At 38.9% G+C, this 18,806-nt stretch overlaps 1 protein-coding gene across 4 annotated transcripts in view; it reads left to right on the plus strand.

Moving 5' to 3' along the window:
* CELF2 (CUGBP Elav-like family member 2) overlaps positions 1-18,806 on the plus strand; it is a 545,200-nt gene that overhangs the window by 254,055 nt on the left and 272,339 nt on the right. The gene's annotated exons all lie outside the window — the stretch shown is intronic.

Here is an 18,806-nt window from a genome sequence, read left to right on the forward strand (position 1 = left end):
GAAAAAAGGGCTTTTATCACACATCCCATATGTGCTTTATGGTGCTGAGACTTGATAACTAAGATATGATTTTATAATGAAAAATCCCCCAAGGAAGTATGCAGATGTACTGTGGAAAGATACTGACACTGTGTGCTTTATTTGTAGGAAAGGTATGAACACTTTCTCCTCTTCTTTTTGATGGCAATGAATATTAAAATAAGAAATAGGCTTGTGTCTCTTGTGAAACTCCTGAGGATATGTCCAAGAGGTGGAAGGACTACGTACATGTTAAAATGGTACTCTACAATGCATTCCCCTAATAGTTGGAAAAGATGACTATCATTGATGATATCACTATCTCTTTTTTTTTCCCCAGTTAAATCTGTAACCTTTTGAATCTGAAATGAAGGCTGCAGCTAGGGAAATTCAGGAAGATGCTAGCAAAGGGGGCTATTGATGGCATGCTCCGTACTGGAAAGCTGTCTTGTTATTGAATGCAAATGTGACTTAGATATGTAAATTGCATTCAAGATTTCATCAGTAAGCCTTTAATATATCTAGAAAGTATCTTAAAGCATTTAAATAAAATGTTAATTGAAAGTATTGGAATAGTGTTAGCAAGCTCTTTCAAAGAAAGCTTCAATTCAAGGCACGTAACAAGGAAGCAAGTGCTCTGATCTAGTCAAACAGAACCTCCCATGGTAAAAACCTATAATTGTTTTAAAGTTCTCCAAAAACCTACATCCCTGTTCTCATCTCATCCCACACACTGTGATATTCCTTATGTTCCTCACTCTCCTCTCTCAAAGCTGACTTTCTTTGTAGCCTTCTCCCACTCCCAGCGTGCTGCCTTCTCTCACCTCCCACGCCTGGAGCTGCCTCCTGCTGCCCATACAACAAGCACTTTTCTACACATCCCAGCCCTTTTCCTTTCCTTGAGCTTGTCTGTGCCTCTTTCCTTGCAAAACCATCAGGATGTCTTGCCCTGCATCAGAATCCGGAGGGTGAACTCAGGAGAGCTCGGTAGTAAGCCAAGCAGTGAATTTAGATCTTCTGAGAGGGATCATCAGATGGAGCAAATGACTGATCTTCATATTTAAAAATAAAACCACTTATTTTAAAGGCTGAAGAGAGAGGGATTGAGTTAGACTGCATCCCTCTGGTGCTCATGGAAATGCTTGCACAAGCAAGCAGGGAAGATGAGCTGTGTTGGCTTTAACCAGGCCAGGTCAAATTCATCAACAAAAGCTTTAAATTAAAGCCCTAAGAGGTAAAAGTGTGGGAACACAGAAGCATGAGCATCTCTTGCTGCAGCTCTGCTTTTGATTGTCATTCCTTACCTGCTCATTAAGCAGAAGGATTTTGGAAGTATTTGCTAAGTTACCTTCCTGTCTGCAGATGGTCTGCAACAGTGACAGCAGCTGTTCCAAAAACAAGAAGTGAAGGGAGGTATTATTGCTCTTTAGCTATGTTTACAAATTTGTAACAAGACTATTATTTAAAGTGTGGGTTTTTGTGTCTGCACACAATATGTTATTGCTGAAATGTTGCTGGATTGGTGGAGGGCATCAAAGGGATGTGGCACAGAGAGATTTCTCTGCTTTGGCTTGGTTTCTTTCTTCCTGGGCTTGTGTGAATCTTGTAGGTTTGGGCAGCAGCTGCACAGATTAATGTTATAACCTGTGACTTGTGCTCCCATGACCAGGGAGCTGGGGAGAAGGGCAGCCACATGACACTGCTCAGCTGATGGGAGTTTGCTGGGGAAGAGCTCAAGTTCAGGAAACATAGAGTTCTACACTGAAAGACAAAAAAGAAATAGAAATAAAGCGCATCTAATCCTTGCATGTTGGATGCACTTCTGATGCTAGAGAAAAATTGCCAGCTGGGAATGATTTTACAGTCTATTTTCACACATCCCCACATCCACAGACCAAAGGAACCCAGCCTGCTGTGTCTTAGGGAGGCAGCTGGAGGACACTGGGATGCTCCTGCAGCAGCAGCCTGGACAGGGTGTGCTGCTTTTACCCCTTGATGCCTCGTGGCTACGACCTAAATACACAATCCATGTAGAAAGGACCTTGTTTTTGAAGATCAGGACCCAAACCATACATGAGGAGTTAAAACTAAGGTCCTCATCATGCTTTTCTGGTAGAAGCTTCTCATTTTCAGTATATCCTTTCTGTTGTGCTTTACATAAAATGGTTGCTTTGAAGATGTTTTTGCTTTGCAATTTAACTACAAATGGAGGTTTCTGTCTGGATTTTTCTATGGGAGGTATACACAGAAAAAAAAGCACCTAAAACGGATGGGAAATGTATGTAATAAAAAATTTAAATATAAATTCTAAACTTTCTGGTATGGAAGTGAAAATGCAAACAGCCTCATTTCCGTTGGAAATGTTGAGTTTCTGTGTGGTTCCCCAACTTGAATGATTCATAACTGCTGTTTGTGTTATGCCTACTTGGCTTTGAAGCAAGCCAAGCTTGAGCTCTCCACCTTCTCAGGTGAAGGGATTCATCCCACAGTTCCATATTGGAGAGATATGAATCATTCCTGTCTGTCTTCACTGCTGACTCAAAGGAAACTTATGCATCAGGGTTCCCATGGAACCCTGCATCAGGGTCCATGTTGGAGCCAAGTGGAGTTAAGGAGAAAAGTTTCACTTTTGTCTTTGCCATTGTTTCAGTGAGACTGAGATTACAGTTTTCATTTTCTTGAAACAATACAATACATCACTGAAGAGATGAACATCACCCATTGGGTGGTAACACTTGGCAAACCATTTGGCAAAAGTAAGGCAAATGAATTGAAGGCTATGGTAAAGTGAGAGTGGTAAAGTTGTGTCGTTTTGAGCATTCGTTATTAATAAAATACATAATTACCTTTCTGGGAGTACTTATCATACTGCTTGTATGTTAGGAAGAAGAACTAGAAAAAATGAGTTTAAGAATTGCACCTTGCTGAATTATTAATTAAAGGTCAGTAAAATGCAAATAGGAGAAAAAGATGATGCACATGGTTTGAATTTTTTTAGATTGCATATGAATACAGAAAGTTCTATAATGTAAGACTGAAGGTTGTACTGGGGTTCACTGGAAGAGGAAGGTGAATATACTGTAGCTATTCCCTGTTAGGGGAGATAGAAGAAAAGATCATCTTTCTCTTTAAAGCCAAAATTTGCAAGACTGTTCCCTCAAATAATGTAGCCAACAACTGCTCCAAGTAAGATTTCCTCTCTTCCAGTCTGCTGTCATTCCTCTAACCTTTGAATACACCTGTGTAATCAAATCAGAAAGTAAAGGTCTATCATTTACTTCTCTTAATACCCTTGGACAGATTGCTGTCTCATTAGAAAGACTCGACAAAGTAATTCAAGAACTGTAAGGCGCTAATAAGACGCTGTCTTTAAAAATGGATTGGCTGAGTAGAAAGTCTGGCAGGTCCCCAGGATGAATATCTGGCCACAGGCTGGAATTATTTCTCTGCTAATCTCCTTGGTGTGTTCAGAGGATCTATTTGCATCTTGAGAAGTGGGAGGTTTGGAGGCTGCTGACCCATGAAGAGCTCCCATCTGTGGATCCAGTCTGCAGAGATGCCAGGCTGAAGACTGAGTGTTTTCTGCAGCTCCAGCCCATGGGCCAGGGCAGCACCTCTGATCAGAGGCTTATTCAGAATATGTCCAGCCCTGAACTGTATTTACTTTTCATTAGGGTGATGTATATGATTAATGTAGCTTTGTTTGCTGTGCTGAAGTGAGCTGTCAGAGCTTAGCACTGTAATTTTTTTTTTTTTCTGTGCAGCCTCTAGGAAAGGAGTCATTGGATTTTGGAAAGAGAATGGCAAAGAGAGAGCTGAGAAAATCAGAAAGTCTGCACCTCACTGAGAAGTGACTGGGCACAGCTCTTTAAAACACAGGGTTTGCAGTTGTACAAAATTGATCTGGAAGAGATGCAAATTCCATATGGACTAAATTCAGATTTAGATTTAAAATGCTACTCACATGGGCACCAGCTAATACACCAGCCAAATTCACTCCATTATTAAGTTAAGAGGCTAGGAGGTGACCCTCATGAAATGTATTAACATAATGTCAATAATGAGTCTTTTTATAGGAAGGTGTTGAGGAAATGCAAGCAGAGTTTGTAACGTGGTACCACGCTTCCAGCCTGGCTCGATTCTCAGTTCACAAAGCTTTATGTCACAGATCCATCTGTTCCCGGGAGATGGGTGTGAGCTGATGCCATTTTCATGGGCTACTTTGTTTCTAGCTTGGAGCTTTCTGAATTCTCTGGAAGTTGCCTGAGACTTGGTATTTGTTGCCTGGGGCTCACTGTTGCCAAGGCATTCAGCAATGGAGCAGAGATTGCCTTCACAGGCTGGGTGGGACCTTTACTTAACTCTATCAAGGCTCATTAAAGCTTCAAATCTCTGAATGCACTTTAAAAATTGAGTGACAGGAACTTCTGGGAAAGTTTTGTTGAGAAGCCTGGCATAACCGAGTAATTATAATATAGCAGTACTTCATGTGCAACTTGATTGTCACAGCCTGTGTCAAGAGAACACATAATTTCTGAAGGATAAGACCATATGTTCCAAAAAGAGCTTTCAGAATGTGAGATACTTGTTTTGGAAGTTATTTTTTTGCTCTTCATAAAAAAAAAAAAAAAACAAAACCAAGAAAACCCAAAAACCCCCAGTGTTATGAAATGAGATTTTAAAAAATCCCCCACACTTAATTAAACTGATCCTTTGAGAAGTGCCAAACCTGTAGGATAAGCATGTTCTGAGGTTACTGATTTACTTCTGGGTGTATCTGAAACAAAATGTTGTAAAAATAGTTGAAATGACAGAGTTATCCTAAATATGAGGATGCTCTCCCACTTATACAGTCCAATGCGCCAGTTGAGATCCTCTTGGCATATATTGACAATCACCTTGCTGGGGATAATTGGCCTCTGAAACAAGGCATGGACAGGAGAGTCCACCAAATGTCCAGACAGATTTCTGTGTAGCAACTGGAAATGTTACATGCTGTGGTTTACATCAGCATCGAATATAAATGGAGGTGACTTCAGTGTCTTCCATTTTAAGCTGTATCTAAATCACCTGTACTGTCCTGAAAACTTTTTTTCTTCATGAATGCAATGCAGAAAGGTGATCGGGCATCGCTGCTTTTTAAAAGTCAGAGCTGAACCTGAGCTGACATTTCTGAGGATGTAAGACTTACACAGAATTCTGCCCCAGCAGGAAGGAATAATATTGACTAACTAGATTTCAGCCTGCTTTTGGAGACCCTGAATGTACACTGTGCTTATATTTTTAGCATGAAGATTTTATTTTCATTGCAATATTCTAATAGTGGGATGGTGAAAACTTACAAGAGTCAGGTTGGTGGGTTGGGATATTTTTTTCCCAGTAAGGGACAAGCGCACAGGGAAATGTGATTTTTGTCCCAAGAGACTGTAATATGTAATTACAAGTACAACTTGATTGGCTAATTAAGACTCTCCATGTAAGGTTTCCAAATAGATTTTTTTCTGCATTTTATATTGAAGAAATGGTCAAACTTTGCTTACCTTGCCTGGGAGAAGTTTTACTTATATAGATGCTAAAAAATGGGATAAAATCATTCTTGTAAATATTTGCTCATTCTAGCTATGAGACAGATCATTGTAGCTTGGCATACTCAACCTCTTCATTTTAATGTTAACTTTCTTTAAATTAGGGCACCATGTTCCAAAGTCTACCTGTTAATTTACTCACTTTCAACACTTGGAATTTTCTAAATGATTAATGTATGTTAAATTTTACTTTTTTTCCTTAACATTGCATATTTCAAATACCATCTCTTCTACAGATTGCTAGTGAATATTTATTAAATAGACCTGCTGGAATAGGTCTGCATAGGTTTGGCATTGTTTTGGACTTGAAATAATTGCTGACCCATGGCTCCCATGGAGTATTGATTGAGACATTCCATAAACCGGAACACCATGTTGTATCTGCGTACTTGATACCAGTTTTGCAGATGTCCTCATCTGGAATAGCTGTTCAGTGCTTCTTTTATGGTTATTAGAGAAAAGAAGGCACTTTCCCAAAATTTTTTCCAAGGAAGATATTTAAAATAGGTTTTATGGATTGTTTCTTGTGCAAAGAAAAGGTCTAAAGTCATGTGAAGCCAACTTGTGTCTTGACTCTTTATAAGAAGGTAAAAAACCAAATAATTCCTTAAACTCTTTCCATTATGCTGTCTCATAGAATAATATCTAATAGACTGATAGATGCTAAAAAATCACCCATTTTCCATGATTTGTCAAGTTAATTAGACAGATTCTGCCTATGTTCATTTTATGTTCCAAATTCCAGTGATTTGGTTGGCTGGGTTTTGGCAGGGCAACTTGCAGAGCCTGCAGGAAACCACCTGGTCTGTAAAGGCTGCATTGCCTGGCATTCAGAACAAACCAGTTCTGCAGAGCAGAGCCTCCATCAGGCAGATCCCTGGTAAATGCTGATGGGTAAGCAGCAAGAGATATTCCAGAAGTGATGTGAGCTGCCTCTGCTTAACAAAATACCCACCCTTTCCCCAGTTTTAGCTCGTCCCAGTTCTCATTTCCTAATCTACTCAAACCACAAGAGAACTGTTTAGCTAATGAATGATTGAAAAGTATGAACACTGAATTCAATAAGTCAAAAAGAAAACAAACATAAAACCCCACAGAGATAACAAAATGCATGCTTAAATGCATCATTCAATTACTCTACTCACTCCTTGCTTCCCATTACACTCTCCTTTGTCAGTACACTGTGTATCTAAATGGCAATCTCTTTGTGACAAGGAATTTCTCTTCATGCCTTTACCTGCTGGTGCAGAACACTGTTGGTACTTTGCAAAATCAAACAATAAAAAGAATTGATTGCAAGCAACGCAGGACTTGCATGATGGCTAGTGAAGCTTCTCAGGATTTTCCCTAAGTACTGATGTAGCCATCAAAGTTTGCAGATTTGAGCTTCTCTGGTCTTTACAAACGAGGCCGTTTCAGGTAACTGCTGTTAAAAAAGTTTTAGTTCCTTAAGTCTCCAAGGGGGATACAAGCCATGGAAGGATTGTGATTGAGACAGCATTATTCTTTGGTTTTTCCTAGAGGATAAGTCAGCCAAGAATCATGTTGCTATTATTTGCTGAAAATTGTTTGTCCCCCAGGATGTGTGTTGTATCAGATTTTTCATCCAAGATTTTCTTTCTCGAAAGTTCCTTGAAAGCTGGTTCATCAACATGGCAAAAATGGAGCAAACTCCCCTCAAAAGGGAGGCTGGAACTAGATTATTTTAGGTTTTAGATCCCTTCCAACCTAAGACATTCTATGTTTCTTTTCAGCTCAAAGACCGCCCTCATTGTTAAATACAGAAGTTCCCTTGCCTCAGAGAATGGAGCCATCTCCTTTGTCTTGCCCCATTCTTAGGAGGTCTTTCTTAACTGCCTGTAATGCAAATAATTCAAAGGCAGAGCTAACATTTGTATTATTAGACTGCATGGCATCAATGCTTCTTGGGATCTCAAAATCCTCATTTTCAGTGTACCAGCATCTGAAAATGATTGTATGATCCTCTAGAGACTTTGCTTGGATATTGCAAGCAGATGTTAGGGAAAAAAATGAAAATGGGTAGTGGTATTGATGAGTCCCATCATAAAAAGATAAAATAAAAATGTCATTACCTTTGCATTGCTGTGTAGCTTAAGATGATGAAATGCTGCAGTTATTATGGAAGAAATGGTCTTTTTGCATCCTCCAGCTATAGTCTATTGCACAAGATTAACACCGAGAGTCTTTGCTAATTAGTTTTTATGGTCAAACAGTTTTCATGGAGTTGGTTTCAAAGAAATCAAAATTAAACCCTTCATAGCACTGAAAGGTAGAATTATGGAATATGAATGCATAGATAATCTTCACAAGCTAGAGGAAAATGATCTTTGAGCAACTAAAGCTATAAAAAAGACCCAGCAATATCTCAGGTATTGCAATATAGCCTGTTTGGGTAAATGATGACACTAGGAATTTTGGAAATGCAGTTAAAGCAGGGTGAGGGATACACAGGGTTATAATTTGTCAGCATGCCCTGATAGAAAGCTTCACTCTTTACTCATCTTTGTAAAATTAAAATGTATAAGAATAAGATGTGGTGGACTGAATTTATCCCATCAGAACTGCCACAAACCAAAATGCATAATTTCCCCCTCCACCATTTTTTCTTAGTTCCTGTTCACATTGTTTTGCTAGTTTGCTTTACCTTCAAAATAAGCCACGTACTGGCTTCATCCCACAGCATTAGTCCCCAGCATTAGTCCAAAGTGTAATGACAAAACCAAAATGTGGTGTTGCTTTTCTAAGCCAAACCACCTTAATTTACCTGTGTGTTTGTGCAGATAAGCTTTACTAAACGGTGGCCCAGTAAATATCCTCCCTCCAGTGAGCCTGTGGCAATTACATTTCACAGACGGAAAGGGAAGCACTGGATTTAGTACAGTTTTCAAAACAACTTGTGTTTATAGCAGAAAAAACATTTAAGCATTTAGAGGCTCGTATCCCAGTCACTACCAATAAATTTCTGGCTCCCAGAAGATTTAGCAACTTAAGTACTCCTGAAAAATCTATCTTTTGTTCATAGGCACGCATAGCTGAGTCAAAAGCATTTAATTCTTTTACAGAAGAAAGGGGAGGTCTTAACTTTATTGGGGGCTACATTTAGAATTAAGACCATACTTTACAGTGGATAATGGAGACAAAAGCATACAAATCCAAAAGAACTAGATGTATTAACTATTTAATGAATTAGCTTTGCCCCATTTCAGTATCATTGATCCCTTGGACAGATGAGAATTTTACCTCATAATAAATAACTATGAAGCATCAGAGACATGCACGAAGGAAGTTCTCATAGGCTGGCTTTGTTCAGGATGGTTTCATGGGGACATGGTTTTTTTCTGATTGTACTGTGGAGCCCTACAAAAGAGATGTTTGATAAGGTTTGATAAGGTTTGCATATCTGAGGTTCCTCACGCACTTCTTTCTTTGGTCCCATTGGTAATGTTTGCATAATTAAATACTGGGATGAAGCTGAGGGTTATTCTGCCTTAGCCCAGTTTATTCCAGCTCTAAGAACCTGCAAAAACTTATTGCTGTCCTAAAGTAGTACAGGGTGACCATGAGATCCTTTCAATGGAATCTTAACCTCTTGTGCCAGGACTGGGGGTTTTTTTGTTGCTTTGGGGCTTTTACCTAGTCTTACAAATTCCCAGCATCATTGTTAAGAAATTACACATCTAAATAGTAGAATCTCACCCCTTCAGTGACACATCTGACCAAAGGCATTTGAGGTAACGAGGTGTATAGGCTACTCAATGGTTTCAAAGTCTTATCAGCTCCATTTCAAAACAGGTGTATTCTCTCTCAGGCAATCTCAACAGCCTGCTGAGATCTTCACTTTTTTTTTTATTTTTAAGATTGATGATGTAGGTCAAATAAATGTAAAACCTGATTTTGAGATACATCAATTTAACCCTTGTGTTCAAAGCCAGGTTGGATGGGGTGTCGAACAGGTGTCCCTGCCCATGGAAGGGGATTGGAACAAGATGATCTTTAAGGTTCCTTCTAACTCAAAATTTTCTGTGATTCTATGATCCCAAAAATGCTCCAATGATTGTCATTTTCTATTCAAGACAGCACTATCCAGTAATAAATTCATTTATTAGCACACCAGATTAAAGGATGTGAAACCTTGAAATGCAACAAGAGGTTAAATTATGGAGTGACCCAGATATACTCCATTAATTAAAGAAAAAAAAACAAACATGTTTCAAGTGTTTGGAAAAGTTTCTTTAGTTGTTGTAAAATTGTGCAACAGACTCAATACAAGAAAAGGGGCTGGCACCATTAAATCATTAAGAGAACACACTCCTTATTTGCAACCCACGATTAATTTTTTCTGAAGCTTAAATGCAATAAACCCCTGTTGTGTGGCAGAGACTGTGACATTCTGTTACAGGTTAATTTCTTTCCTTGCAAATTAGAAAATAGTGTGACTTGCAAAACAGGAGAGAGCAGGGGAAAATATGCCAGCAGCTGTGCTTAGACTTTTTTGCCTTTTGGCTTCTTCTTTCATTTTCTAGTCTGCTGCATTTCTTCTTTCAGTGCTTTGGATGCTAGATGCCAATTTGAATTTCCAGTGCATTTAGCATCCTACAACACCAGGGAATTTAAAAGACAATTAAGAATATACAGGGCATTAAAAAAAAAAAAAGAAGATCTATTTTTCAACAGTCCTCTCTATCTTTTTTACCTCTCTGTGATCACAGTGATAGCAGAATGCAGTAAACCATTACTACAAAGAGCCAGTAACACATTTATTTTGCAAAGGTGTGTTTATAGTGGGTACTAGATGGGACTGGCTCAACGCTTGCAATCTGTGGAGGGCTCTTTCACAGATCAACAGACTATAAGATTGTTTTCCTGGATATGAGCCACTGATGGACCCATACAGGCTAGTAAGAATCATGTAAGAGTCTTTTATCCTGTCTCAGCGGGGACATCTTCCCCATGGGCTTCACGAGAGAGTGTTTTCCTAGCAGCGGATTTAACGGGGGGAGAGAGGGGATGGAAAGAAGATTAATGTTTCTGCCAGTTCCCCGCAAGTTCACAGAAAATATTGGCTAGAGCAGGAGTGGCCCAACTCCGTCATGCTCCAGCCTTTTCTGTGTACTTAGAGTGGCATGTTTTTAATCAAATGTGAAATATAGCCGTAGCAGGTCGAATGGATTAGCCTTCCTTGTAAGTAACTCTGCCTGCTTTAGTCAAGAGTGCAACTTTTTTTTTCTTTTCAAATGTTTCACACTTAAGGTTGTCGTCTTTAACTTCATCAGTTTAATGGGTCTTTGGAGTTTTGATTGTTGAAAGTGAGAACTATTTAATATCCATATCCCATTGAGCTTCTTCCAAGTACATACAGAGAAGACAGCAAGGTAAGAAATTCCTCAGCTGGTCTGTCATAAAAGCTTGGAAAGGCTTGAGACAAACAGGGAGTTCTGCTCCTTTTTTAATACCATATTGAGATTACAGTGATCCTAAGTATTTAAGTTTTCCTTGCTTTGGGATTTCAGATCTGCCTATGTTTAGGAAGTGAATATCCTTGGACTCAAAAACTGGGAACTCTATTCATGACAATGTACATAACTGATTCCCCTCCTCTAATGCTGGTTGTTATTTATCAGAATCTCATCAGTCTCCTGTTCTTATACAGCACTGAAGTTATCAAAGATAACAGGGAGGATTTTCAGCTTCCTTATTTCTGGGCCTCAGAATCAGCTGAGCCTCTAATAAAGTTAGGCTGTTTGTATCAAACCATCCCTTATCAGTAATGCACTTTGAAAGCTGTTCTATCTGGTTAAATCCAAGTGTAATAATAGACCTCGTACCTGTCACATCCTCAGGCTGCTCTAAAGTGTTGTTGCTCCAGTAAAATAAATAGTTCAGGTGATTTCTCTGTGCCAAGAAATTCAAGTAAATGTTAGATATTATTTTAAAAATAATTTGATTTTCAGAGTTATTGAAAGTTTGGTTTGTTTTGGGTTTTTTTTTATTAACTACCGTATTTCAGTGTTAGATATGGTATGAAACGGATGTCAATTTTTTTTGCAACTCAGACTTTGAAAAATTTGTGTGTTATTTGTACTTATCTTTTATGTTTCTGACCTATGGTTCAATGTGTCATTCAGATAAGTTTCTAGGAGCTTGTTCATTTTACTAAGTGTGGTTATAAAAAAAAATAAATTAAAAAAATTTCTCAAATCTTTTGAAGCTGTCTTTTAAGGAATTCATGGAATTAGAAGACTAAAGAGAAACAACAAAGTAAAAATATAGATAAAGATTCATGGCTGAAAGAGGTCTCCTGTTTTAAGATGAGGTTCTGTTCGCATAGAGATAGATAGGAAATTTTAACATTCTGTTTATTAGAAACCAACAACGAGGCCTCTGAAGACCCTATCTGAGATGATTCCCTGTCATGTCAAAATATGCTGCAACAGCCTGCAATGTGATAGCAGACTGTAAAAACTCCAGCAGTCTTGACATTCTGCAAAATTTTCAGGCCATGGAGAACAGGGTAACATGGTAGCTTGGCCTTTTACCATTGGATTAAAAATACAAGACATAGTTCTTTGATTTCCGTGAGGATCATCTGCTAGTCATTGCAATGTGACAAAATTCATTTCTTACCATAATAGATTTATAAATCATCTTAAAGTGGGGGAAAAAAGCACACCCCAGTAGTATTGCAAGAGATGTTGGAACCAGATTCTCTGTTTCATATTCCCAGCTCCTTGCACATTCCAGTCACGTATCTTATCTATTCCTCTGCCTGTCTGTCCATTAAGTAGGAATAAAATTCAAAGGATGCCTGATGTCTTCTGCACTTTTTTAATTTGACTGTTGGTTCAAGGCCACGTTTCAGCAAAGCATGTCAGCATTTGTTTAAGTCTCGCTGCCTTTAGAGATGAGCGCAGCGTTTTGAGAAACTGAGGCCTCTGAAGCTGTGTGAAAACAGTACATCCTCAGTATAAATAATATCTCTTGCTTTATCTGATTAGTGATGGGCCATGCTTTCTTTTTTTTCCTGCTTTTTTAAAGCAACTGCCTTCATTTATCACCATCCAAGGACCTATTTGGGTAGTCAGTGGACAGAAAACACGGCATGAATCTGTTGGAAAAATAATTTGGCTCGTGTAGTTCTTCTAAATATAACTCACTGATCAAAGCACAGAGTGTCTTTTATAAGTCCTATCCAAAACAGATATTAGATGAAGAATATACTGAAGCCTTCAGACTTTTGACTGTGCCTTTTCAAAGGCATGCCATCCTGAACGTACCATCATGTGATGCTGTTTGAACTGAGCAAACATTTTTCCTTCAACTTCTTTCTCTTGCATTATACAGCTTAAAAAAAAAAAAAAAACAAAAAAAGGCCTCTTCGATTAAAATGCTGGGGATTTTTGAAGACTGTTGGAGAAGAGCAATTGTACTGCTATGTCTTAGAACCATTTTCTTTTTATTTGTAGCAACTTATGGACATAAATAAACATAAAATGTTTCAGGGTTTTGTGGTACGTTCATAAACATAAGAGTCCTTGCAGCTGAAATGGAATCCTTCTGAAATGACAGTTAATAAAAGCTATTTTTGATTTAGCTGCTAACCAGTTTGTACTCTAACAAGTGTCTCTTTCAGGTGACTCTTACTGTCTTGGGCAGAGATACATGTGTAGGCATAAGAATATGACTAAACCCTGGTGAATTTTTACCAATTACTGAGCTCTTAACCATCATTGAAATGCTTTTCCAATGCTGTGGTTTTCTAAAACAAAATTATTAGCTGCTCTAGGTGTGCAATCACAGGAGAGAAGGACGTGCAGAGGCACAAGGTTTTCCTACAAGTGCACCAGGGAGAGAAAGCTGTTGTTCCTGTAAAACTGCCACAAACAGCGCTAATTAATATACTGATTTTACAAGTGATGTAGGGAACTTATGTAGACAGAATTAATTATTAAGATCTCTTTCTTCAAAACACTGTTTCTAAGCTGCTTTGCATGATTATAATGTGAGCCTGCCCTACAAAGAAGTTGCAGATCTAAGATCACATCCAGACAACAGTCATGTACTTTATCAACAGTTTGAAGATGAATGTATGCACACACCTGGTAAAATTAGGGAGCCTGGTTTGGAGAGATGCTGTCAGGATCAAAGTCTGGGGAGTGTGACACAGTGAGTGAAGTCAACACGCTCCAGGGGAAAGGAAGACTTTACCAAGTCAGTGACAATCCCTGTGACTGCTCCCTCGCTTTCTAGTTTTTAAAGTATAAAGTTTTTTGATAGTTCTATGAACTTTAGCATGTCATTTTTATCAGAATGAAGAGAGGGATGTAGTAAACAAATCCTGCTGTGATTATGCTGGAATTGCACTCTCTTGGTGCTGGATTAACTCCTGAGCTACCTGTAATAATCTGCAGTAGCTATTCTATAGTGAGCTGGGTTTATTTGTGGTGTGGTTTAGTTTGGGTTGTTGTTTAAGTTTTTTTGGTAGGGGTTTTGTTTTTTACTTGATTTGGTTTGGGTTTGGGTTTTTTTGTTTGTTTTTTTTTTATGTATCTCATTGGGTTTCATGCTTCAGGGACCTATTTATAGAATTACAGCAAAAATCAGATTTTGCAACAGACCAAAAAGGCCAGATTGTTATTTCTAATGCTGGTTTTATTCTTAGCCTTACATAGTGATGCTCCTCATGTCTGGAGCACATAAAAATGAGATATTGATGACTTTAAGACTCCAAAACCCTTCTGCTTGTCTAGAATGCAATTATATAAGTGGCAGTAAGTGATGCCTGAATGAGATTAATATAGGCTGCTTTGCTCCTCATTGCTACAGGTAGGAATGAGAAGATCTAGGGAATGGCTATTGAAAGTATTAAGCAATTAAGGTGGGTAGTAAAAAGTGGAGACTGACTGCGTTTTTTTCTTTAACTTCATGATAATTTGAAGAAATGAGTAGCTGCATTATATAAACCATCAGACATGATAATGCATTACATATATAATTCTTATTTCACTCAAGAGCAGCTTCAAAAGATCTAATGCTCCTTCTCAATCTGATTATAAGCAAATGGAGAATATTTAATGATTCAAGTCTCACTCTACAGCCTAAATGTTTACATCCCTCTAACTAATAAAATTAAAAATAGAGTTTTTTGCAATTTAAAAGCAATTTAGTATACAAAATGGCAATAGTGTATGGGTAGAGGTTCAGCCTCCACAGATAGGTCATGTCTCTGTACTGGTTTGGTTTGGGGCAGAATCTGTTCACAGTTTTACATCTCTATAAATTGACAGTGACTTCATTAGTGCCACTTTACCTAATCTGCCTAATTCAGGTAAGAACTGAGACCCTGGAGGCTGAAAAGCACAATGTCAAATTGCAATAACTCTGAAGCCAATCACTGTATAATTTCCCTTAGGTTCCATGGGGAGTGAAGTATCTGGATACCTGGAAAAACTCTGAATAGTTGGGGGAATATAAATTCTGGGGCTTGAGTTGAGAAGCTGAGCTTTCAGGAAAGGAATGTTTGTTTAGGTTGTTTGTTTGTTTGTTTGTTTGTTTTACCACAGAAAGTGAAAGGATTGCATTTATTACATTGCTGTAATCCACAGGACCACTGAATAGTTTGGGTTGGAAGGAACCTTAAAGATCATCCAGTTCCCACCCCTCTGCCATGGCCAGGGACACTTTCCACTATCCCAGGCTGCTCCAAGCCCCGCCCAACCTGGCCTTCAACTCTTCCAAGGATGGTGCATTTACAAATACCCTGGGAAACCTGTGCCAGGGTCTCAACAGCCTCACAGAAAAGAATTTCTTCCTAATATCTAATCTAAACCTGCCCTCTGTCAGATTGAAGCCATTGCTCCTTGTGTTGTCCCTTTATGCCCTTATAAAAAGCCCTTCTCCACCTCTCTTACAAAACCCTTCTCAGTACTGGAAGCTGCTATAAGGCCTCCCCAGAGCCTTCTCCTCTCCAGACTCAAGAATTCCAATTCTCTCAGCCTTTTTTCATAGGAAAGGTGCTCCAGCATTGTGATCATCTTCATGGCCTCCTCTGGACTTCTCCTTTTTGAGAACACGAGATGTGTTCTCCTTCCAGGGCCCAGACCCCACCAGAGTAGATCGGCAGGATCGCCTCCCTCAACCTGCTGGCCAAGTTTCTCTTGATTCAGCCCAGGACAAATTTGGCTTTTTGAAATGTGGGCACATCTTGCTGGGTCATGTTGAGGTTCATGTCCCCCAACACCCCCAAGTTCTTCTCCCAAGGGCTGCTCTCAATCCATTCTCTGCCCAGCCTGTGCTTGTGCTTGGGATTGCCCCAACCCAGGTGCACTTGGCCTTGTTGAACCTCATGAGGTTTTCACAGTTCCATCCCTCAAACCTGTCCAGGTCCCTCTGGATGACATCCCTTCCCTCCAGGATTGCAACTGCACCACACAGCTCAGTGTTGGTGGCAAACTTGCTGAGGTTGCACTCAATCCACTGTCTGTGCTGCCAACAAAAATGTTAAAGTGTGCCCATTGATGTGTGATAACCCATTCACTACAAAGTAAGCCATACCAGGGGAAAAAGTCTTTCTCCTTTCTTGAAAGTATGATATTAAAACATATTGAACTTAAATAAGTCCATTGAATGTCATTGTGGAAGAATCACTTGAAAAGTTACCTAAACTGACACTAACAGTGCTCTGGGAAATGAAGCAACAGAACAAAATTCTGATCTTATTTATACTGATATAATTAAGGAACATTGTAGGCTCTTTGGTCTTTAAGGTGCATGAGGAGGGACAATGGGGGCTACAATAATAAAACTAATATACCAAAGAAAATCACTGACACTGCTGTAAAGCTGCTTTATGGGTAACATAAAGCTGCTCAACACATAAAGCATCCATAACACATTTTTCTCAGGAGTTTGTTCACATAATACACACACGAGCGTGGGAATGAGAAGGTTGATTATCTTCTACATTAAAGTCTTTTTTATGTCTCTCTGGAATATAAAGCAGCTGTAGGAAAGAATTTACACCTATATTCAGCTCTCTGCTCATGATGTCTGGAACATAGAGGTGATATGTGTGTGAGGGAGTGGGAACAATGCCTATATATATATATATATATATTTCAGTGCCAAATGGGTTTTTCTGCTTTGCAGTGTTCATAGGGAAGCTTGAGCACAGGACTTGCATAGGACTTTGACAGGCACCAAAATTGTGCTGGTGCCCTTTCTAGGAGCAGGTTTATTCAGGGCAACATGAAATAAAATCTGCTAACCCTGTCCTTACTGCAGGCAAAGAGGGGATGGTGGCCTCCCTTCCTCTGCAAAGAGGAATCTGGGGTGTTGAGCTGCCAGCTGCTCCTGCCATAGGTACATCTGAGGATGGTGTGGGGGAAGGATTCAGATTTTAGGCCAGACACTGTGGATGAGGCAAAATGTCTGCTGTGAGCACTTGTGTGCACCGTGTAGGGCAGCTGGTGTCACTGCTCCTGGTTTGCTCTCGTGCCTCTGGGGCCTCTATGGAAAATCCCATCTATTATGTTGCAAGAAAATAGATCAGTCTGTGTCTGCAGCACTGATAGCCATGTCATCCTCTCTAGCACTGGTAAAGCTGTTATTTCTGCTCTACTAGAACATAAAAGTAAAATTTTAAAAAAATTTAAAAAATAAAAAAACACCCAATTTTTTTAAAGTGTGGCAACTGTGCACATAGCTCCTTTTGAAACTTTTGAAATGCCCAATATTTCAGAAGTATCCACTAATTAGGGCTGCCAATTGCAGCCCTAATGTTTCAGATTTTTCAGATCTTCTGAGGGATTGATGCTTTCATTGATCTTTAAGAGGAGTGGACAGTCTGAGCATCTGAAAATCTGTGAGACAGGCTGATGAATGTTGATGCACCAGAGGGAGAGTGTGGAAAGACCATGCTTTGTTTGATATTACTAATTATTTTGTTTTGGCAATTAAGTATTTTTTGAAGCAAGTGACTGATTTGGTGAGAGATGCAAGTGGGGATTAAGTGTGACCCACTGATTTTTTTTTTTTTCTAGCCCCAGCTGCTTATTATGATATTAGTTTTTGTTTCAGAGTAAAACACACACAGACAGACTTGGTGGTATGGAAACTATCAATTATCTGTATATACAGAGAAACCCCTTTCTGTAAGATGTCATCTTCTTGTGTGACAATCTTCTAAATATATTCTTTTGAAAGTATTAATTATTTGGTGATGTTTTAAAAAATACCAGGGAAAAAGAAAATAGATTGTGATGGAAAACAATGGGAATTATTCCCCCAAAATATATTCAGAACTAATTCTTTTGGCCATTTAAAAATACTGCTGCTGGTTTGGTCAAGAGAATTACAACGCTCCGTCAAGAAATGTTTGAAACCATTATGAAATATTGATTTTACTGCCTTTTTGTTAAAATAAAGACAACAATACTGTGTTGTTTCCTTCATTTTCTCCCCCAGCTGAGGAGCAATTACTCTGAAGTTAGGTGGTAGACACAGACTCCAGCAGAAGAGTGTTTGTGTTACTGTGATTATCAGACACACAGACACTTAATGGAATGACCTGAAGAACACTCTGTAGTATTTTGGGCATTCAGACATTTTCTGCACCAAATGTCTGCCTGAAATACAACCTGACATACCTCCAAAGAGTTGAGACTTAATTTTCCACACAAAACAAAAATGAATGAAAAAAATTAGACCTTACAAACTATTTACTTTAAAGTAAGGATGGGACTTCCAAAATAATTTAATCCGTTTATAAAATATACAAGAAGAAAAACAAAGATCTAGGATGCCAAAAATTTTTGATGTGTTTTTAGGAACATGAATGGATTTTATAAAGGGTTCATCCAGGCTGCTGTAACTCCTTTCACAAGGCTCATCCTTGGCCACAGCCAGTCACCAGCTCCATCTCTGTGGCTTTGTAGATGATCTTTCTCTGTAGCTGCAGCTCTCAATGTAAAAAAAGGAGCAGCAGAAAAGGACACACAAAAGGAAGCAAAAAAAGGGGGGAAAAAGAGAAGAAGAGAACAGGGCTCTTAACAGTACAGCTTGATTTGATGTTTTGCCTGAATCTTCACAAGTGTAAATATTTGACTGCGTTTTTGGTGATTTTTTTATTCCCCTTCAGGTAGAGTATTTGTTTACACAGCATAACATTTCCTCCTTCCTCTCTTC

Source organism: Geospiza fortis, unplaced genomic scaffold (assembly GCF_000277835.1).
Source record: "Geospiza fortis unplaced genomic scaffold, GeoFor_1.0 scaffold273, whole genome shotgun sequence".
NCBI classification, from domain to species: Eukaryota; Metazoa; Chordata; class Aves; order Passeriformes; family Thraupidae; genus Geospiza; species Geospiza fortis.